The 23,000-nt window shown below is 43.0% G+C and overlaps 1 long non-coding RNA gene across 7 annotated transcripts in view; it reads right to left on the bottom strand.

Moving 5' to 3' along the window:
- Positions 1-1,209: 1,209 nt before the first annotated feature.
- LOC143649283 (uncharacterized) overlaps positions 1,210-23,000 on the bottom strand; it is a 128,099-nt gene continuing 106,308 nt past the window's right edge. The window contains exons 5-9 of one of the 7 annotated variants that reach the window (XR_013158944.1): positions 21,072-21,100; positions 18,037-18,150; positions 7,195-7,355; positions 4,700-5,883; positions 1,210-3,809 (exon numbers count right to left, since the gene is read on the bottom strand). This is a non-coding gene — a long non-coding RNA (uncharacterized LOC143649283). The remainder of the gene's footprint in view (positions 3,810-4,699; positions 5,884-7,194; positions 7,356-18,036; positions 18,151-21,071; positions 21,101-23,000) is intronic. The other 6 variants (XR_013158943.1, XR_013158945.1, XR_013158946.1 and 3 more) reach the window with 6 other exon arrangements.

The raw sequence follows: 23,000 nt of genomic DNA, 5'->3' as shown, positions 1-23,000 counted from the left end.
CTAGGTAGGTGGCTTTATTGTCTCACAGATCCAAGTCTGATCCAAAGTCTGAAGGCTAGCTGTCTGAAATTAAGGTATCAGCAGAGTCATGTTCCTTTCGAAGGCTGTGGGGATTCCTTTCCTGCCTCTTCCAGCCTCTGGGGGTGCCACACATTCCTTAACTGTGGCCATCTCCCTCAATATCTGCTTTTGCTGTAACATGGCCTCTCTTCTCTGTTCTCCTTTATGTATCTTCTATAAAGATGCTGGTCATTGAATTTAGGGCCCATGCAGATAATCCAGGATGACCTCCATCAATGCCCTATCTTAATTACATCTGTAATGACCCTTTTACCACATGAGATTACATTCTCAGGCCCCAGTGGAGTTACCAGCACCAGCGTTGGGACTGAAGGGAGGCAACCGGGAATTAAGAAAGAAAGAGAAGATACAAAGATATAGTTCATTGGGACCAGGTGGGACTCTGAGCTCTGATGGAGACTCAAAGATGCCAAAAGGTTCAACACTGTTTATTTTATAGGGCTGCAAGGTAAAGAAAGTAACAAAAGTGTAACTAAAGAATGGGAAGCCGGAAGCACAGGCTGAACCATTGGCTTCCCTGTGCCCTGATGAGTCAAAGTTATGTATGTTTCTCAAGGCTTCCTTCCACCCCAGACTGAAGCTGCTTTGCAACACTTGAGTCTTTTCAGGACATCAGGTGCCTGTTCCCACAGAGACAGCTTTGCTATATCTCTGCAGCGAGCATGTGACCTCTGTCTCATCCACGCCCAACACCCCAGGGATTTGATGTGGCTGTCTTTGGAGGAGCATCTGGCCGACCACACCATCCAAGTCTGATCCAAAGTCTGAGAACTGCTCAGGGCCCAACAGGCACACATACCTAATTAGTAACTCAGGTGATTTAGAATGAAATCATTTTTTCCCAATTTGTGGATATTATATTTTTCAAATTATCTTAAAGCATAAACTGCTTAAGTTGTTTAAGTCTAACTACTGAATAAATAAATCCGGGAGGTATTTCATTTGGCCTTGAGGCATGGTGAAAAAATTACTGAAATACTAAGGGTGCCTCGGATGGAGAAAGTTTGAGAATTGTTGGCTTAGGTAAATTTCTAATTTGCATTTAATCCAATATTAATATCCAAAGTCACTGTGATGGGTATGGGCCATAAAAATATGACTAATATAATAACTTCATTTATTGGGTACTAAGTATATGCCCGGCATTGTATGAAACACTTTACAATTATTTAATAAAATCCCACAACAGCCCTGGCATGAAGATGTAATTGTCACTCCTAGTTTGCAGGAGGGAAAACAGAGGAAAGTGGCCAAGGTCACACAGCTGGGGGGTGGTGTGGACAGGACTCCATTTAGATGCTCAGGGTCATATGCCCAACCAGGGATGGCAAATTGTCAATCATAAAACAGGGACAGCCATGCTGTTACTAAAATATTAAATTATTCTGAACTCAGCAGAAAATGGCTATTCTCCTGAACCCCCGAGTCCTCTCCTCAAACACCTTGACTGCCCCTCCCCAAGCTCCTAGGTAGCACCAGGCACCTTGGGGTTTTCTGGGCCCACCAGTCCCATGGCTGGCCTCTGTTCTGATTGGCCCATGCCCTTACCATATTGATTACTAAATATGTTTAGAATCACCCCCAGTCTTGACCATCACTCAGCTCTCCCCACAAGACACTAACCCACCTTTAAAGAAACCCCAAATGGGGTATATCCATTTCTAAGCAGCACCTGCTAAGTAGGGTCTGTAGGTTTTGATGCTTCAGACGGAAATCCATCCTCCTAAGACTGGCTCAGTTGCTCAATGGCTCAATTCAGTCACAGGCCTCTGATTTCACATCTTTAACTAGCAGAGCAATTCGGGGAAAGCTTTTCATTTTGGTTTTGATGGAAGTTGAAGTAGAAGAGACCTACCCAGCTCTGGAGGAGGTTTGTAATTCCTCTCTAAAAACTATGTTTAAAAATACCCTTCTTCAGATAAATGGGAAGGGGTGTCTCAAGTTAATCTATCCTCCATCCAGTCCACTTTGAAACACAACTTACTTCCTTGCTGAAGAGTCTTCAAATGGCTCCGCATTGCCTAAGTCATAAAATCCATATTCCAGAGCCTCACGTTCAATGTCCTCCACAGTCTGTCTGCAGCCTAACCTTTTGGCCGTTTCTAAACCCAAATGCTCCTTTTCCAAACCCAAACTCTGGAAACAGTGCTTCCTTATAATTTCCCCTTCTCCTAATTTTTATAACTACTCTTTTGTTCAGGCTGTTTTTTTCTCCCTGAAATGAAATTTCTATACAGAATACCTCCATGTATAATATTATCCATTTTTCAAGTCCAGCTCAAATCTAAATTCTCTGGAGTTTTCTTAAATGCTCACTTTGAGAAGTTTTCACTCGTTCTTCTTCTCATGCCATAGCCCTTTATCTACACAACTCTCTAACACCCTCAGAGAGTCTAGCTCATCATAGGCTATCAAAAATGTTGGTCAAATGTAGAAACAAATCCCATTCTCAACAAAACAAAACAAAACTATGGGCATTCTAGAAAAGTCCAAGTTTCTTATTGTTGTGCCACCATATACGATGTGACTGACATGCAGATGTCCTGACTATCATATTTTTTTCTCCATGTATGTACAGTGAAGAAAATCTCCTCCTCTCTAATACATTGTAGGTATTTATTTATTTTACTCTTCACCGTGAAGTTCCTTATAAGTGTAGTCTGCACATAGAATGGCAGAGGGGTTCCATTTTGTTTGCCAGCCATGTGCCATGCTAAGTAGGGCCGCAAGTCCTTTTCTGTTGGAACTCACTTCCGTCATCATTTGATGATGTCAGCCATGGACATGCAATTGGGGAGCAGCCTTTCCCATACCATGTGGGACTCAGCCTCAACTACAATCATTTTTACTTTCTTGCATTTATTGCTTCTTTTACCTCCATCTTTCCTTTAATTACTCATCATCATTGAGTCTTTCATAAAAAATTTTAGAGGGCATTTATTAAGTGTGTACTCTGTGTCAGAAGTTTCCTTAGTGCCGAGTTAGGGAATTCTAGGCAGAGAAACCACTGTGAGTAAAGGCAGTGAGGCTGAAACAGCTCAAAGAGCTCCCTTTGCCTGTTGTACCTGTGTCCAGGTACAGACCTGCTTGTCCAGTCTCTGAAGCCTTCCTGGAGCCTGCAGGTGGCACTACCATCTGCATTATGTCCCTACACTGGGCTTCCTGACACCCAGCTGGGGATGCCACATTATTGTGCTACTCACTTGTCAATCTCTCCCACCATCCCACTGGCCCACCAATTACAGAGACTCTTATTCACATCTCTAGCTCCTGTATCCCCTAGCATGTACATGCTTCTCAGGGGATGGATGGATTGCTGGAAAGGTGAATGAGTAAATAAACACAATAAGTTTTGTCCAATGAAGAATGAAGCATCGTGTTCATCCAATTCTAAGCTTATCAACCAGTTCACTTGAAAACAATGAACCTGTATAAAGGTGAGTTGGTGGAAAATAAGTGATGCTTCCTATTAATGAGGTCTTAAAAATAAATAGTAAATCTATTATATTTGAATGATGGACATTCAAAAGCTCATAGTGAGAAAGTAAGGGGCTGGGAAGGCTGCTTCTGAGGATGGTTTATACTATCTGAGATGGCTTGGTGCATAGATACAGATTGTCAGGCATGGCCTTCCTCTCGAAGGTCTCTGGAGAGAATGGCTGCTATTTAAGGCAGGACTTGATTTCAAGTAGTGGCTGAGCTTCAGCAATGGTCCCTGGTCTTCTGCTCTGGGAAAGCAAGTCTTAATGTATTACAAGAGAACAGTGGACCTGAGGAGTGAGTCATTTCCTTCTTTCGTCTCCCTGTGGGGTTGGCCTGTGAGTTCTGATTTGGAATGAATTTGGAGTGACCCTGCTGTGTACTCACCCCCTACAAAGTAGCCTTTAAAAAAATATCTTTGTGCCTAACCGGACGTGAGTTAAATTAAAAAATGACTTTGTGCTAGCCAATAACGTAGGTCATCAAGCTAAGGCGCGGGGATGCAGCTGGTGAATGATGTCTGCGTTGCCTCATTTACGGAAAAGTGCCTCTTGGGGAGGGGAGAAATGTCAGGCAAGACAACCTCGGAAGAGGGTGAGCTGAGCCCTTGGCCGAAGTTTCTTAGAACAGCTACTGAATGGCATTGTGTCACCCTGATTACTGCATAGTGGGGCCCATGGGAGACTGGGAACCTTACAGGAGAGTGGAACACGCATGCACACGTGCACACACACACACACACACTCACACTCACTCTCACATGCAAGGGCATCCCACAGTGGGTGCGTTGTGTAAAGGGATTCCTTAGCTGTCAATACCTGACAAGTGCTGAACCTGAAGATTAGCAGGGGCACCCTGGTGGGGTGGGGGATGGAAGAGCACTTGCCCCCAAACATATTTCTGTGGTGACAACAGGCCTTGGTGACAATGCACAGGCTTCATAATCAGCTGAGCCTATCTGTGGGAGAGGCGCTCAGAGGATACTGGGGAGAGAAAGCCAGCGGGAGAGAGGGAGCCAGATCTATTTTGCTAAAAGAGAGATTAAATTTCAAGCCCTGGAGGAAGACAAAAAATGGAAATGAAAAATGCTTAACAGAGGGTGTTAAATTTAGTTTAGTTTTTTTTTTTAAATGCTTACCTGTGTACGAAAGAGCTATGGAATGGCAGGTGCAAGTGCCTCCATCCAGGCAGAATCCTGACAGTGGTTGGTCTCTCCCTGATTCTTCTCTCCGGGTGGAAGGCAAATGCGGAGAGGGAAGCCTCACCCACTGCTTTCGGTCTGATCCCCGCACAGCTGCACTTTCTCGGTCTCGAGAACCGGACTAGTTTCCTGAGCCCTGGATTGATATACAGTGCCATCCCTTGGTGCAGCTGAAATTTTAACAGGGGCAGCCAAATTGAACCTCTCTAATCCTTACTCCAGACACCTCGAAATACCTGAGGCTGGTGTATGCACAGTGCATGTGTTTTTAATGGTTTTTCAGCTGTGCTACTGGGAAAGTGGCTCTGTCCAAAGTTGACAAAAAGAAAATAAAGGAAAAAGGGGTGAATGGGCAGAGGGGGCTAATGATACCTCTGTCCAATTCTGACCAGGAGATATTTCTATAGTAGTAAAATTCAGAACAGGAAAAACATTGTTATTCTACCTTCATCTATTTTGTCTTCCCGATTCCTGTTTCCATTATGAGGATTAAAGGATGGACACTCTGCTTCCAACCATGGAAGAATGAATGCAGAATTAAAAGTAAGAGAGGTGTGAGGGAAAGGCTTGGGGATGGATTGCAACCAGTCTCATAATTACACAGCTAACTTCGGAATTGTTTTTTTCCTCAAGACTTAGATTTTGGGAAGGAGCTGCTTTATGAATGGCTATGGGCCTGACACGTGGAATGCATGGGGTCTGCTCAGGGCTTCATCTGTGGCAGCTGTGACATCTGGCTCTTATGTATCTGGCATATTGTGACTCATGGATACACAAATAGTAATCCTTGATAGTCACCACTCGTGACTCCCAGCAAACAGCGTCAAATACCAGGGAACTGCTGTGGCTGCCTCAGCTGAGCTGCTGGGGCCACTGTGGCCCCTGTTCCTGGGACGGCAGGCTCTGGGCTGCTGCTGTCAGGGAGGAGTAGCTGAGTAGTAGGTGTAAAGACCCCAGGCAAGTGACAGCCCAGGAAGGCTGCCAAGCTGTCTTTGGAGGTAAGCCCAGGTGAAGGCATGCCACTCTGGAGGCAGCAGATCTGAGTTTGAGCCCCAGCTCAGCCACAGTGTCAGGTGACGGTGTGACAAGTTACCTGCTTCTCCCAGTCTCAGTCTTCTCACCTGTTAAAAAAAAAAAAGTGAAACTTAGAATAATTAAACTAGCTAACATCTATTGAAGTGTCCTGCAGGCCAGGCTCTGTTCAAAGCACAACATGCTGCAAATGATTTCAATTAAGAGTTTTGAAATAATGATGTGGCTGGTAGATTTGCTACCAAGAAACCAAATGCACAGACACATAGCTAGTAAGCATTGGAGCCAGAAGTTCCTGAGTATTTTAATGGGACTCCAGATCAGATTCTCCCCCAGGAGACTTCTGGCAGTATCTGGAGACATTTTTAGTTGTCACACAACTGGGTGTGTTTGCGGGGTGAGTGGGCAGGGGATAGAGATGTTGCTAAATATCCTGAAGTGCACAGGACAGCCTCCCACTGCAAAGAAAGTCCCCAAACACCAGTAGTGCTAAAGCTGAGAAACCTTGCTCTAGTGCCACCAGCATTGCTCATGACGAGGTCAGTGGCATAATAAAAGTAAAAAACGTGACTCTGATGTAAAGTCTGATATACCTTCTGATCACTTAAATCATACTTATTTCCCAGACATAACCTCATTAACATTTATATAGTTTTTAAAACTATTTTGACTTTGTTTTTAACAAACATTTATATAAACAATAAATGTAGGAAACATCAAGTTTCAAAAAAAACTAACTCAGCACAGTGCCTGGTACATAGTAAGTGCTAAATAAATTGAGGCTGCCATCACTGTTGCAAAGTTGTTCATCCCCAACCTCTTTTCTCTGCCATTAGCAGTGCCTTGAAGGCTGCCTGGACCCTGGGTCATTTCCCTTTGCCAGAAGGACTTGTGAGATGTAGAAAGAAGAGTCAGGTTTCACCTCGTTTCTTCTTCCTAGTGCTCACTGGTGTGTTTTTTCTCCTGCCTTATGCCTTCTGTGTTTGGCTCTACATGGAGGCATATGCCTGGCTTCTTCTGGGACCTGCAGCCTGATAGTTATGTTGGAGAGGCAGTTCTCTCCAGGCTTCATGGAAAGATCACCTGGAGAGGTGCGACTTGAGCAACAGCTGCCCCCTACCTCCAGTTATCAATAAGTAGCAGATTCACCCAAAACAGGCAAAGCCAGTTTTCCAAGGGAGTTAGGAAACTGGCTTCATAAGTGAAGATGCTCAAGAGGTTTATGTCTGCCTGTTAAGTGTCTAGGCCCTGTTTAATTCAGGAATATCTCCAAGATTCTCTTATTCCCTGGAAATTGAATGGGGCAGGAAATGGTGAGGAAGAGTAAGGACTGCAGGATTAGTAAATGCTATGCAGTAAAACATCATTTAAGGAGAAAGTGACTTGACTTTGCTTTTTACCTCTTTCCAGGAAGGAGAGCAGTTTTGAAAGCCAAGCATGTTACTTTGTCATTGACGAATGCTCCCTGAGAGCCTGTGTCCTAGAGTGCTTGTTGTATAGGACAGGCCTTCAGTGAAGCCGGCATCACTAATTCCAGCTCAGTTCTGGCCACACCATGGTGCTGCAGTAAGGGAAGCACAGGTGAAAAAGCTTAGGTAAGTAGGTAATAACCACCACCACAACTCCAATGCATTTATGGAATGTTTACCACATGCCTGGCACCATTTTAAACACATAATATGTATTAACTGTTTTAATCTTCATTAATAACCAGACCAGAGAGGTGCTTTTTTAATCCCCAATAAAAGAGAGAGGCTGAGCAATCGCCTCTGGCATCAAGAGGGTAGATGGCAAAGCGAGGACACGGGACCAGGCAGCACGATGCCACAAGCCACACTTTCAATGACTATGATATGCTGTGTCTACCTAGAAGGGGTCAGAGGTCATCTAGTTGAGGTGGGCAAAAGTTCCAAAGCTCAGCTGATCAAGAAGCTTAAGAGGCAGCATTAATAAATGAAACACAGGCTTAAGTCACCGTTCAGACTGCATTCTTTATGAGCTTTTTAATATTTCCCACAAAGGGCAGAAATTGGTGAGTAGGTACACAGAAATGGACGAAGGAGGCTCACGAGGGTGTGGGTGCAGATGGGAGGAGAACCAGCCAGAAACTGCCATCTCGACCAGGAGGTCCGGGTGGGGAGGGTGAATCTGGGGTTCCAGAGAAGGCCCAAGGTGTTTGACCCAGAGCTGTGAGCTACACGGAACCTGAGCCACATATTGACAGATACAGTGGTCCTTCCATGGGCCACTCAATGCACATGTTCTCAGTGTTTACTGTGTGCAGGATTATGAGGGGACTAGACATATGGGCATATCAGAGCAGAGCCATCAAGAGTGCTAGGGGAAGAACACACCTACCACACATGCTTGGCATATAAAGACCAACCAGCCCAGAGAGATTTTTTAAAAATAGATTGTCCTATAACCCTATCATATGTTAGAATTGTTCAGTCAAATTTTAAAGTATTCAAAGATCTAACATGCTGTAGGGACTGAGTTTAGTAAAGAAATTTGAATTACACACTGAGAGTCAAATCTGTATACCTGGTAAATTCCTTGCACACAACTGAAACCCAATCGTTCTGGCCCTCTCCAGATATCACCTGTAATTGAAGTGTTGAGGCCTACTAAAAGTGATTAAGAGACACTTAACCATTTAAATGTATCATCTCTCGACTGGCAATGCTGGTATTTGTCATCTACCAATGCTCTACTTGGTGTCCAGTAAAGGTTGGTGGGGAAGCTTTGTAAAAGCATTCAGGCTCTCAGGAGCATCGTAATTGTATGCCCATCAATGTGTAATGATCTTTAAATTGTTCCCTTCATATGTTGAAAGGATCTGAGTCCTTTCACATTCTTTTTGGGCACACACACAGGACATGTGCCTCATGTCTTAGAGGAGACTGGCACCAGAGACTAGGATTATTTTACTCACTTGTTTAAGATGTTCTCCTAGGAACGCACATTGATTTGCCTTTACGCAACCTTGCACACTTTCCCACTGTAACTAACGGCCAAATGGTTGCAGGATCAATGTAATGGTCTGGCTGCACCCACTGCCACTTGTGCTTTATGGTCCTCCACCAAATGGTCTTCCTCCCCATTGTGCCACCACAACCATCCGGGAAGAGTCACCAATGACTTCCACTTTTCCAAATCCAGTGTGGGAGCTCCAATCCTTATCTCCCTGGGTACTCACAGTGCTTGAAATGGTGAGTACCCCTAGCCCTCTGTCCATCATTGGCTTCCATGATTGACCCTTCTAACTGGCCATTCTTTAATTATTTTCTGCTTTCCAGCAATGGCCTCTCCTCTCAGCTGTTTAGCACTCTTCTACATAGACAATTGACTGGATGCATGGGTACTTCCAGTAATCTCAAATTTAATTAGTCCCAAACTTCATTCATTATGTTTCATACCCATACCTGCTCCTGTCCATGGATTCTATATTTCAGTGAATATCAATGCCACAGTCCTAGTAACCCAGCCAGATCCCTGGATCCCTCGACTCTAAACTTTCCCTTTTCCCCCAGATTTAGGGAACTAGCAAATCCTACAAATTTACCTTGGAGTATATCTTGACTCTATTCCCTGTAGACAATGATTGCCATGTCTCTCCTGCACAACTGCAGTAGCAGCCATTGCTGTTCTTCCTGCCTCCAGCATTGCCCACCCTTCGACACCATCTTCATCATGGTCCATTATGCCTGGGCTATATATGATCCTTGATCAATGCCTTCTTTCTTTCTTTGGTCCAAAAAAGGCCATATTGTTTAAGGGAAAGTATAGTCACAGCATACTCTGAGACAGATAATTTGCATATCTGTGTCTCTTTGTGTTTGCACATATGGGCACATGCTTTTGCCCCACCTCGGCTACACGGAATTTAATGTGACTGTTTTCAAGTATTAAGCATGGGGAATTTTTACATGGGGGTGGGTACTTTTCAGTAGAATTTGAAGAAATCAGATAGGCAGTTACATGGAAAGTAAATCAAAATTAAGTTACATTAAATTAAAATGCAAGCTCCTTTAAGACCGTTGCCTGTGATTCCTCGACACGCCTCACAGCACTTAGCAAAGCACCTTGTTTAATGTGATTGGGTTCAAACCCAGGAGAAGGGAATTTGCATTAATTAAGAGCAGATGGGGGCATTCATGTCTCCACAGGTTAAAAATATGCCAGTCTTTGAGGAGAAAATGAGTGGATTTCAGAGGCAAAATATTTGTGTGTGATCAGCTGGAGTTTGGGGAGGGTTTTGTTTGTCGTTTTGTTTTGTTTTTTGAGTAGGGAAAAAAGAGGCCTGAAGGAGCCAAGAAGACACTAATGGTTAAAATGCTTTGCACATATGGCATGGAAAATTGTGCTCTGTTAAGTCAAAAAGCAGCTTCTGAAGAACGTAATGTGGCCACGGCTTCACAGGTGCCTGGCCCGCTGGCCCAGAGACATTACTGCTCCATGTGTTTGGCCCAGCTCCTCAACTCCAGCCGGCTGTGCAGGAAGATCATACTCAGTGAAGCAGAAACTTCTAGAACTGCTTGGAATCACAGCTGGTGCCAAAGAAGATTCCCTCCTTCTCACCCTTTTATCCACACACAGGAGCATTAAAGAACTAAACAGCTCTCATCTCGACTTCCTCCCAACCTCACTCTTTTGGCTCAGCCCCTTCTGAGGAGCAGCTGTTTTTCAGCTGATGTTTCAACTTACACACTTGAAATTGCTCTAGTTCTCCATAAAGAAAAGAGCTCCTTTTCACTCGTTTGTTTTAATTTTCTCTAAATATCCTTCCTACAGGGTACCTCACTTTACACATTTTTAAGTCTCCTCAAGAACATATGGTTTATATGCTACAGTATAAATCAAATATTTGCAAATTGAGGCCGGTTGAAATTCACCAAGAAAAGATGCAGTTTAAAGAGACCATGTAGGAAACCCCTACCCCTGTTTTATTTTTACAGTTTTTATTTTCCTTTCTTTGTTTTTTTTTCTATTTTTTCTGAAGCAAAGAATCCTTTGATGATGCAAATGATTGATTCTCCTCACGCTTTTTCCAGAAAACTTCACTCTGATTTTACAAGCTGAGTAGGTTCTGACTGATGATGTGCACTGAAATTTGTCAACATGGGACACACACTTGTTTCCAGAGAAGCAGTTACTCACATGTAGCGAGACTCTCTTTCAATGTTTCTCCTCATTTTCCCAGCTTGCTCTTCCTCTTTAAAAAGTTGTGACTGTGTAGGAATGTGATGTTTAATAATGGCATTAGAATTGCAGAGCCTGATGAAAGCTGTCCCCTCCATGTCACCATGGTGGAACTACCCAGAACTTGTCAGGCTCTATACTTTGGCAGGTGTTTTTAGTTCCAGTTTGGAAATAACATTAGCAGGTGAGTCAAGTGAACCTATAGTCACAGCACACCAATTCCAGGGACAACTGTGTACCTACTCTGTGATCAGGACCTGGTCATCAGTCAAGTTGTTTTTTCAGCACCCCAGTCTCCTTTTCAATGGCATCCTTGTTCTCACCACTGTTCTTGTCTCTGCTTTTCCTCTATCTTAGGAGTGTAAATAGTTAACACTTAAATATTTAAGTGCACCAGGTCCAGCTCTCTTCATGATACATAGGGGAACTCATTTCATCTTCACAGTAACTCTATGGAGCAGGTACAAAATCCATCATCTCCATTTTGCACAGGAAGAAAGCTTGGGTGCAGCGAGAAGGGGCCACACAGGAACAGAGCTGGGATTCTAAGGCCAAAGTCAGGAGGCTCCTCTGACCACCAAGTCATCTGGCCTGCATCAGGGAAGGTGCACACATGGAACCCATGTCTGGCTGTGATTGTGTCAGTGCCCTTTGGCATTATTTTACAATAATAACAATAGCTTGCATTTATTTTGTGTTTAGTAGATATGAGGCCTTAGTGCTTTGCTGTCTTATTTAATCCTTACAGTAGTCCTTGCAATCTGTACAATCATCTCCATTTACATGTGAGGAAAGCTGGTTATGCAATTTGCCCAAGGTCTCAGAGCTCTCTAGTAAGCTGGGGTTGGAGGGTTCGCCTGCAAACTTGACCCACTGAAGTTAGGTTAGGCAGACAGAAAGAACCAGGCCTCCAATGAAAGGATTTCAGATTGTGGGGTGTGGAAAGGAGGTTTTGGAGGACAGGGTTAGAAGTCCCTAAAATTTTATCATGCAAATCTGACTCTAGTGGATCCATCCCACTTGCCCAAACTTGCAATTTGCTCATGTACACACATGCACACATACCAAAAACACTGCCCCGTTGTAAAATGCTGAACTTTTATTATAGCAAGTTAGAAAAAGACACTTCAAAATCCTGTTAGAACATTCCCCACGAGGCGTGTGTGCTGACTTGATTGTCAGGTAGGTGAGACCACAGAGCTCAGACCTGTTGCAGGAGAGCGAAGTCACTTTTTAGAGTAGCGTGGAAGGAAATGCTGGCAGGAGAGCGAAGTCACTTTTTCGAGTAGCTACCTGGAGAGTGTGCCCCTTTAGCTCTGTCTTTTATGCTGCAGCACTTCACAAATGCCCTGAAAGGACCAAGAGCCAATTCCTCAACCTCAGGCAGCATCTTCATTTCCTTAATTTCAAAGTAAACTTCACTATCAAAGCCCAGCAGGATCGAAGGGCAGTGTCAAGTTTCCCTCACAGGCCATATCTGCACTTCCAGGTGACCTGGGTCACAACAAAGCCTCTGGTTTCACCTGGGCCTTGCTGGGAGGTGGTAACCCGGGGTGTTCTGGGTGGGTGTATGATGCATGAAGCTGGGGTGAAGTGAGGCGTGGAGGGGGATTCGTCAGTCTCCATTTCACTGCCTAGTAATAATCAACCCGGAATATTAATTTGGTGGCAATTACTCTCCCCTTCGTGTTTACTGCGAGAGAGAAACAGCTGGGGCAGTTGACATCTGAAACAGGAGTGGCTGATTGCTACTTGCGCAGCAGATGGGCTTGGTTTATGAATAAGCAGCAAATGTGAGAAAGAGATTCACAGGGTTGAGCCAGGCTTGCTTGGTGCAGAACCAGTTAACCCTTGCAGTTTGCCAAGGTTTGTGTTGCTGGGCTGCTCCTTTTCATGGTAGAGCTCTGGAACCATAGAAGTGGCAAAGAATGAAGCAAAACTAGACCAGAGCTGAAACAGATATTTGCACACTAAGGTTTACAGCAGGATTATTCACAATAGCCAAGAGGCAGAAACAACCAAGTGCCCATTGACAGATGAATGGATAAACAAAATGTGGTATATACACAATGGAATATTATTCAGCCATAAGAAGGAACGAAGTTCTGAGACATGCTGAAACACTGATGAATCTTGAAAATATTATACAGAGTGAAATAAGCAAAACACGTAAAGACAAATGCTATTTGATTTTACTTATAGGAAATACGTAGAAATAGCAAATTCATAGAGACAGAAAGTAGGCTTGATTACCAGGGGATGAGGGGAGGTGGGGTAAGGAAGTTGCTGCGTGGTAAATACAGAGTGTTTATGAATTTGGAAATTTTTAAGTTGACGGATAAATGAAGTCAAAGCAAAGCACAGACTCCACTTGATGAATGCATACTCAAGCCACTCTGCCTGCATTTATGGCACCTGGTCCGCACCCACCTCTCAGAGGTAAATGACCTCATAAGGAGTAAGGAGTTCGTCTATCAGGGACCTTGGACATGGTGTGTACGGAGAAGTTTCAGAAAGTATCAGAAAGGTCCCATTTTTCACCAATACCTCCCTGGTCAACTTCTCAGGAAGGCCTGCGTTTTCATATTTAGGAAAGTATATCCCTTCCTGTTATATAACTGAATAAGGCCCATTAAGACACAAATGTCCTCAAGAGATGTGACATGTGGAAGCTTATCAGCATTTTATATTACCTCATGTAAATTAGTTTGTCAGATCCTTTCCAGCCTTCATCTTTCTCAGCTCTCACAGAGCAGCTCCCTACAGAGTCGGGAAAATGATTGAGGAGGGAGTAAACTGAGGAGGGGCCCTGAGCATTGCCTATGCCTTGAGTAACTGGTTTTCCTGTATTCTGCCACTGGCTAGCTGCATGAACTTGGACAAGTCATTAAACCTTATCAAGCTTTGGGCTTCTCATTTGAAAACAAAGTAATAGCAGGTACTATGAATAGGTCATAGGAGGTTGTGCAGATCAAATATGGCAATGGCTATAAAGCACCTTGAAAATGTGAAGCAATATGCAAGTTGTTTTAGTTTGCTAATGCTGCCAGAATGCAATACACCAGAGATGGATGGGCTTTTTAAAAGGGGGATTTATTTAGTTACAAATTTACGGTTCTTTGGAGGAAAGGCAGATGGCTTTTTTCTAGCTTTCTCTGTCACATGGGAAGGCACATGGCGACGTCTGCTGGCCTTCCCTCCCAGCTGCTGGGGTTAAACGGCTTTCCCCGGGGCGATTCCTTTCTGTATCTCCAAACGTCTGGGTCTGAGCTCTGAACGCCAAGCTGAGGTGTTCCGGGCTGCTGAGTTGCTGAGCTCACTTCTGAATTCTCCTTTTAAGCCTCACTCATTGAAGAAGGCAGTTCCCTTAGCTAATGCAGATGTAATCAGTCATAGATGAAATTCACATGCAAATGATTTAAATCCACAGCAACAGAACAACTGGCACCATCACCTGGCCAAGCTGACACCTGAACCTAACTACTACCCAAGTATAGGGGAATATGGTGTGGTGATGGTGGTCAGAGAGTGGGATGGGTAGCACTAGTTCTTGCAATGGAGATATGGCATTTTTCAGTAACTACATGTAGTATTTGGGGGATGATGATGCAGAAGTGCTTGGTGCTCTTTTTTTTTTTTTTTTTTTTTTTTTTTTTATAAAGGAAAGACAGAGAGAAGGAAGGAAGGATAGAAGGAAGGAAGGAAGGAAGGAAGGAAGAAAGGGAAACATTTTTAAACATTTTCTTGTTTTATTGTATTCTGTTTCTCCGTTTTTGTTACATGGGCTGGGGCCGGGAATCGAACCGAGGTCCTCCGGCATAGCAGGCAAGCACTTTGCCCGCTGAGCCACCGCGGCCCGCCCGCTTGGTGCTCTTTATGGCTTTAATAGCTAAAGCCCTCACTCTAGGAGGCATAAAATTGCTAACGGGAACTCCAATGTTGCAGTGATAGACCAGTATTAGGGCAAGGGGCACCGAGTTTGTATTTCTGCTTAATATTGGGGGACAATCTGAACGTAAACCAACAGGCAGAATTTAATCCCTTCTATGGCTATCTATCGTAAGCAGAGAATAGGCTACAAAGTCAAGAATCTCAGTGGTAACTTGAAACCAAATAAAAAGAGGGAGAGAGCTGGAGGGAAAAATGGAAGAGATACCAATCCCCAAGGTCCCAAGCAGAGAAGATAGTCTATATACATATATACATATATTTCCCCCCCCCCCCCACAGGAAGGCACCAGGAATCGAACCTGGGTCTCAGGATGGCAGGAGAGAACTCTGAATGCTGAGCCACTGTGGCCTACCCAATATTTTTTAATATGGTATTGGTAGAAAAAAAAACCTTATTAGCAGTTGCTAGTGAAAACTGTCCTTAAAATTAACCTTGAGCAACTTTATTAGCAGAGACTCTGAGCAAAAGCCCTGATACAAGAAAATAAGATCATTGGCATGTATCCTGTGTTGACAAGAACACTGTACATGTGCAGGATGACCAGCAGAACTTTACTGATGCTACAGCAACACCAGACCACTCCCAGCCTTAGAGTTCCCCACAGCTCCTGAATGAGAAAGAACTATACATTTATATCAGAACCACTCTTTTAAAATCATTGATGTTTTATAATCTACATTAATTTGCACTGACATATATATCAAAATATCACTCTTCTTCCATTTTCAACAAATCTTCTTCCTTTTCCTTCAGAAGGTGTCAAGGAATACTTGCAGCTCCTATTACAGATAGATGTGAGAGCTGGATGTGTTTGCTGGATGTTCAAGATGTCCATGTCTACAGTACACAATTGCTGGCCAGAAGCTCATGGAATAGACTATTATGTCAACCAAGGCTGGCCCTTGGTTTGTTCCAAAGGCACCTGATTTTACAACCTGTACAGATTGTTCTCTGTGCAATCCAGCTCTAAGGCTCTCATCACTTTTGCCTCCAACCATTACTTGATGTCATTTTCCTCATAACGTCACTCCACTGGCTTCCTCTCTGGCAAGATCTATATAGATGACCTCGCAACTGCTCTAGGAGAGAAAGTATTTTGCTCTTGGTTTGGGCGTCGTTTTAAACACTTTTCTCCAATCCTGAGTGAATGGAATTTTAGAATTGCCTGCTAACTTCTACACATTACAAAGGTGAAGTTCTTCTCCCTAAATAGCATTTCTTTTCTTTCTCTACCCCTTTTCTTAGAACCTTCTTTTTCTTTTCCTTATCATAGCCTGTGTTTTAGTGGTTCTTTTCTGCCTGCCAGTTTCTGCCTTTTTCAAAGGAGCCCCACATACAACTCATCAGAGGATTTCCCACGTGTCCTAACAGACAATTCTCCTCAAGCTTCAACCACCCAGTATCCAGAATGTCTTTCTTCTCCTAATTTGGTCCCCTCCAGCATCACGTTTGTTACTACCTCTTATCCCTCACATGAGTCACATTCACCCTTGGGGTGCTGACGTCCTTGGGGTATTGAAGCTTAGCTATGTGGAGGATTCTCTGTATGCTAAAGCTGCCCAGGGTCCCATGAAGGAATTAGAAAAGGGTTTCTCACCTCACTTTTGAGCTAACCTAAGCTGAAGGGGTATCAAATTTAAACTTTTTTGCATTCCAAAGTTTTAGAGTATTTAGCAATCCCTCCCCACACAGATGGCCCTCCAGAATTGGGCAAAACGTAATGGCCTGAGTGCTTGCCACATCCATGCCTCCTTCTGAGGCCATAAACCATGGCAGTCAGTCATGCATGGATCAAAATGTTATCCACTAGGTAATCTCACTAGCTGCTACACCTGTTGGACCAGAGGTGGGCATCTGCACCAAGAGGAGCCTGATAGAGGTCAGTCAATGGGCATATTGGGAAAAGGTCTGGTCAACAGGACACTCTATACTGGGTAGTGACTAACAATCATCCAAATCTTTTTTAGGCAGTTTGAAGTTAAGACACATAATAATTCAGTTCCCTGATAGCAGGGATAGGGAGGGAAAAAAGCAGCACAGTGAGAGAGCCCTGGAGTAGGATAAATCACAGGCTGATGATTGGGGAATGCCAAGCTAATCAAGTAACAAGAGCTGGGCTTTGTCCTATCTGGCATTTCAGTCCAGGTAAAATAATGGTTTCTTCCATTTGTATCCTTATAAGAAGCAGCCACCAACTAAGTAACTAGAGTCCATCTGTTGCTGTGACCTGAAAGACTCTGAGGACTTGATTCTTGCTCCATTACCAATGGAGAAAAGTACTCCCTCCCCCTCCCTTCTTCCTGAGCAACATAGAATCAATATGCCGTCAACTGTGCTGCTCCAGGAAAAAGAGCTCCTTGTTTCCTTAATTCTTTTGATACAAGTAATTAGAGCTCATCAAGGAAAAAAAGGAGCTTCAAACATACCTGACACAAAGCTAGTCCCAACCAAGGTGCTCTCCCTACCCTCTCAATGCAGCCAAAACTCCCCACCAAAGTCAGAGAACCAGGAACTTTGGACTTAAGTAATGACCACAGAATCAGGCCCAAGCTGAGTCAGGCACAGCCCTTGGAGCATCCCCAAGTGAAAGGAATGGCAGGCTGAGGGTTGCTTAAAATATGAACTCTTGAAACAGTCGCCCATGGGGAATGCTTTGCCAAGCCAGCCAAAGTTCCTCCCTCCCCCTGCCCCGCCTCATCTCAACAGATGACAAAGTAGAGGTTGTTGCCTCCAGGTGAGCATGGTTCTGGGGAAACAAGGAAAGCAAACAAATGCTCCTATGTGGTTGAATGGTTCCCAGGCTCCATTTCAAAGGCGGTCCCTTATGGCTTTGTTTGCTCCTGTTTTTCCCAGCATAGGTGTTTGATATCACACAGACCTATTCTGAGATTTCCAAGGAGAGAAGTATTCAGTTTACAGTAGGTAGCCAAGAGTTTCCTAGTTTGAAAAAGGGAATAAATTACCTGTCCACCGGGTATATTTAAAAGCCCCCAATTGTACTGGTATCAAGGTGCTGATGGGGCATGAAAAAGTTCAAATCAGGTATTGGGGAAAAAAAGCGACTATTGCAGTGACCTTTTGTGAGATACCTTAGTGGCACTATTTGTCCTTGGTTCAGGGGCAGTCTCCTCCCAGGGACACCATTCTCCCCTTTGCCAGCTTCACGTTTGACAGATGATCAGACCTTCAGGTAATTACCTAAGCTGGTAAATTTAGAAAAGACTTAATACATTTTAGAGAAAATAGAGGGCATGAGATTTCCTAAAATACTTGTGTGTCACCGAGACTTGTGGGACATTTGGAACTCTCAGGACCCTCCCCCACCCTCACACCCTTTTTCTTCTGATACAGGTGTGATTACATTTTCAGAGCTATTTTGCTTCTGGGTGCTATTCTGGCCTGGGTGAGTACTAAATCAGTCAGCTTCAGCCTTTAAGAGGGAAACAAGAAAATCCATTTTCTACCAACAGGGAGGAAAATTCAAATGACTAGTGAACATACACACACAAACTTCCCCAGGGCTTGCTACAGATTACAAATGGATGGCAATGAAAGGGGCAGAGTGAGCGGCAGGCCTGTGCCCTGTGCCCAGACTAAGCAGTCCGGGTCAGCCATGGGGGATGAGGGAAAGGTCTTCAGAGCCCTTCACCATCCTCCTCCTCAACGGAATTCTTCATCCTTTCACCTGCAGTGGCCAAGACCTCTGTGCAACTGCTTCTCACCCCAGGAAAGCCTGCTCTCAATCACCTAAGAAATTATCCTCCCTAAAGTCAGAATAATACACCTAAGGACCACCCTGTAGGTATTTGCATCTTAACAGAAGTGCTTTTAATCGCTAACATATAGAAAACAGTGCCTCTGTTTGAGGTCTTTTTAAGGGACTTGTAGGAAAATAAACACACTACAGGCAATGGCAGCTGTCTACATAATATTAATAATAATAAGGGCACTTTGTTTCTGGAATGGAAGGTGGCATTAGTAACAAAAATGCTTTTTAATATAATCAACGAGAAAATATGGCTGAGGCCCTTCCCTTCTATCCCCTTCCAGTGCCCCTTTCTCACTTCCCACCCCCCACCCCATGCCACATGCAAGAAAGGGCCCCAGGCGGTATGCCAAAAGGGTCGGCAATACACTAGCAGCTTAATTCAGCACATTCTAAAATTTAGATCATTCTGAACTTCAGGCCAATTTGAAGCCTGCCTTGACAATGGCAACTCAAGTATGAATTGTGTTCACATAAACTGCGCTTGTGTTTGGTTGACAGACAATACCCGTGCATCCAGCGTGGGAATTCCTTACCTGCTATTGCTAGCAATAAATGATTCACACTGCCTACAAAGGAAGGCATTTCTAACCCTGTGGCCAACTATCAGAACAGCTTGGACCCTTGCCCTGGGTGTGTCCAGGTCCGTCAGATTCTCCTGAAGTGGAGCACAGCCAGGGCAGAGGGAGGAGACCATCTGGGAAGAGGGCCCAGCCACAAAGCTGGCACCATGCCGCTCCTACTTCTGCAACCTGCAGGGTCTCGCAGCCTGCCAGGGATGCCAAGAAGAGTCAACAGAGAGCATTTTTGTACGGTTTACTATGTGCCAGGAACTCTTCTAGGGCCTTTGTGTGGATAGTTCCACATATTCTCCATTTTACAGGCAAAGAAACTGAGGCTCAAGAAAGGTCAAATAACTTTCTTGGCTTTACATGTACACATAACCACTGAACACCCAGCCGAGCACTCTTCGCCATGCTGGGTAGTATGACGGTTGAAAATATGAGAATGGCTCCTGATTTCAAGGGTACAGATCTTTATTTTTATCCTGTAGATGTTTTCTAAGCATGGCTACCAAGAGATCCATGGAAGAAGAGCTATTCCTGCCCATCCACTGCATATAGTTAAGATGACAAGAGTAATGCCCCCAAACAGTTCATACACAACTACATTTGGTGGCCTTACCAAATTTAAATTTGATGATTTTTTAATTTTGATGATTAACTTCAAATAAAACTACAACCACAGCTACCTGTATTTTCATAAATTGCATTTGCTAAAAGTAAAAATTCATGCAATAAAATTAAAGTTCACATGTTTACATAATTTCAATGTATAATTTGATTAAAGAAAACCAAAGATTTTGGTTGTCATATTAATGGGAGACATTCTAAAATGACTACAAATGTTCCTTTCCAACTTACTTTAAAAGAAACCAGACAAACAAACAAACAAAGTATCTTTTATAAGCCATAATGATCATTGTAGAAAAGGCAAAAAGTACAAAGGAGAGAATAAAAAGTGCTTATAATTTACCTCTATACTTAAAAAATAATATGTTTTATAATTTTCTAAAATTTAAAGTTATCAAAATCATTACAAAATATATCTGTGATTCATTGTATTGATGTATTCTAATTCTTTTATTTAGCATGACACTCAGGTTGGATCAGTTTTTCATAAGGCTGCCCTAAATAATGTTGCCCTTACTGGTTTGTCTCTTTGATTATATCCTCAGGACAGATCATAGAGTAAAAATTATTGGGTCAGAAAGTGTGAACTTTTTAAGGTTCTTGACTTTTAAAACCAATTGCTTTCCAGAAAGGTTTAAACAATATCCTCTCCATTAGCAGATTGCAGGAGTGGCCATTTCCTGTGTCAGTCATTTGCAATTATCAGCCCATGTCCTGTCATTGGCATTCTGTCTTAATGAAAAAAAAAACAAACATTTTTTCCCATTGAATTGGAAAAAAGCATTTACATATTAAGAATATTAAGCTTCTGATCTATTGTATTTTTCTTTTTCCCAGTTTGATATTTATGGTCTCCCTGCCTGTTAGGTAACCTACCGATTATTTCCTTTGTCACATCTTCTCCCATTTTCTCTTTTATTTTCTTTTTATATTGCTTTTAATTTCATATAATTTGTACCCATTCTAAGATCAGATAAAAATTAGATATTTAAAGAATAAAAACTAACTTCATTTCCTGCCAAATCCCCAATTTTCTAAATGGCATTTATTGAACAATTCCATCGATCCATTGGTCAATTTTCATGTCAGTGAGATACCATTTAAATTATTGTATTTGTATTGTTGCACTAAAACATATTTCAGTATCTTTTAGGATAAGTTTTACCTGTTTTCATCTGCTTGTTCTCTCATGAACTTTATAATCATTTGGTCAAGTTCCAAGAATGAAAGAAGAAAAATAATTGCATCAGAAATTTGTGCACATACCAAATCTGTAAACAGTTGATCTACCTACCTACCTAGCTAGCTTTGTAGCTAACTTAAAGTAGAATGCCTCTAGGATTTCATCACTAAGTATGATGTTTAAAATAGATGCTCCTGATCATGATTAAGGAAATAGTCATCCATTTCTACTTAGGTCTTTTGTTTAAAAAAGTCACGTTTGGTATTGGAGTCTGACCATGCATTCTCAACATTTATTGAGCTGATAAAATGGTTTTCTCATTACTCTCCTATATGGACTGTCACTCTATTTAAATTAATCTGCTTGCTCATTTCTAATTTTATGCTTTCATATAAGTCAACTTTTTTTTTAGATATTTGATGCTATTCTGTGCTAGTCAGAACTTTGAGGTTCAAGCGACAGAAAATTAAGCTGCAACCAGCTGAAATGGAAAAGGAAATATAGGTGATTACTTACTTGGAAGGTCCAGGAGCAGAGCTCATCCTAGGCATGGCTTAATTTATGAATTCAAAGGATGTTATCAGGACTCAGCTTGCCTCCTCCCTGGCACTTCATACTTTTCATCATCACAGATGCAGGTCCAGGGGGAAGACAGCTTTTCCTTAGCTACAGCTCTGACAGAAGTTCTAAGCCAGTCTCTGACAGAAAATTGATCACATGCTTAACCCTATACCACTCACTGTGGCCAGGGGGCTAGGGAAACTGATAGAAAGAAGCTTAGGATACTTGTGCACTCTGTGGCTGGTGGTGGGTGGCCTGAGGGTAGGGTAGGGGTGTCTCTGGAAAAATCAAGGAGCTATTACAAAAAGAACTGGATTTTCCAACTGGATTTCAGTTGGACATAGATATTAAGTGTCTACCATACTCTCCTAAAAGCTTGCAATCTCTCAGGATTGAGAGCTGAAGTAATTGGTTTTCCTATGACGTTGTCCTTTCTCCAACACACACGCACACACACAGTTATTGGATTTAACCTCCTTGGAGTGTGGTGGAGAACTATGAAAACTAAGGGTCCTAACGGCCCACATCTGAGTTTAGCCTGAGTCCTTCTGGAGCTCAGGGTCCCATTGACACTCTTCTTCCCAGCGATGTCCACCATGAATTGATCCTGGGCACTCTGTTGCTCACCAAGCAGGCTATGAAGTGAAGCATGGCTTCCCCAGTTCCCCATCTATACTCCCAGAGATAAGTGCGAGAGTCTCCTTCAAAACAAGAATTCAGTTGCTGATTCCAATACAGGAACAAGGGGTCCCGAAATAAAAAAGGAGTTGCACTGGCTTCCGAGTTTCACAAAATCCTCTCAGCTATAGTTCCTGATTTTGATTCGGATTTCCATGTTGCATGAGTAGGTAGCAGCTCTCCTCTCCTGGAGGAGTTGAGAGCTCCCAGATTTTTTTCTTCTGCTGTTACTTTCCCATTTCCACCACCTCCCGAAAGCTCCTCTTCTCTGATAAGCTTTAAAAGGGAACTAGAACTGACAACTGAGTGGAATGGATTCCCTCAGGGTGGTACTTTGCATTCATAAAGGCTTCCCTATAAAGGACACCTATCTCAAGGGGCTCACACCCCATTCAATCATTACCCATTCAGGGCATTTCAGAAGATAAAAAAGGAAGCCCACCCAAAGCTGAATGGAAACCACTTACAGCCCCCTCAAAGATATGATATAAGTCATTAGAGGTAAATAAGTTGGATCTCCCTACCTCACAGAAGTGTTATGAAAATTAGACATTAAGGTCTATAACTAGAATAAGCTTTCTTAGAAATGAATGAATGATCAATCAATCAAGTAAAACTGACAGACATAGGAGCATACCAACCGTTAAAACTGCCCTTTGAAAGAAAAAGGAA

The sequence above is a fragment of the Tamandua tetradactyla genome, chromosome 1 (genome assembly GCF_023851605.1).
Source record: "Tamandua tetradactyla isolate mTamTet1 chromosome 1, mTamTet1.pri, whole genome shotgun sequence".
In the NCBI taxonomy this organism is placed as follows: domain Eukaryota; kingdom Metazoa; phylum Chordata; class Mammalia; order Pilosa; family Myrmecophagidae; genus Tamandua; species Tamandua tetradactyla.
The sequence above is the reverse complement of the archived record's forward strand: the minus strand, read 5'-3'. Positions and strand labels throughout refer to the sequence as shown.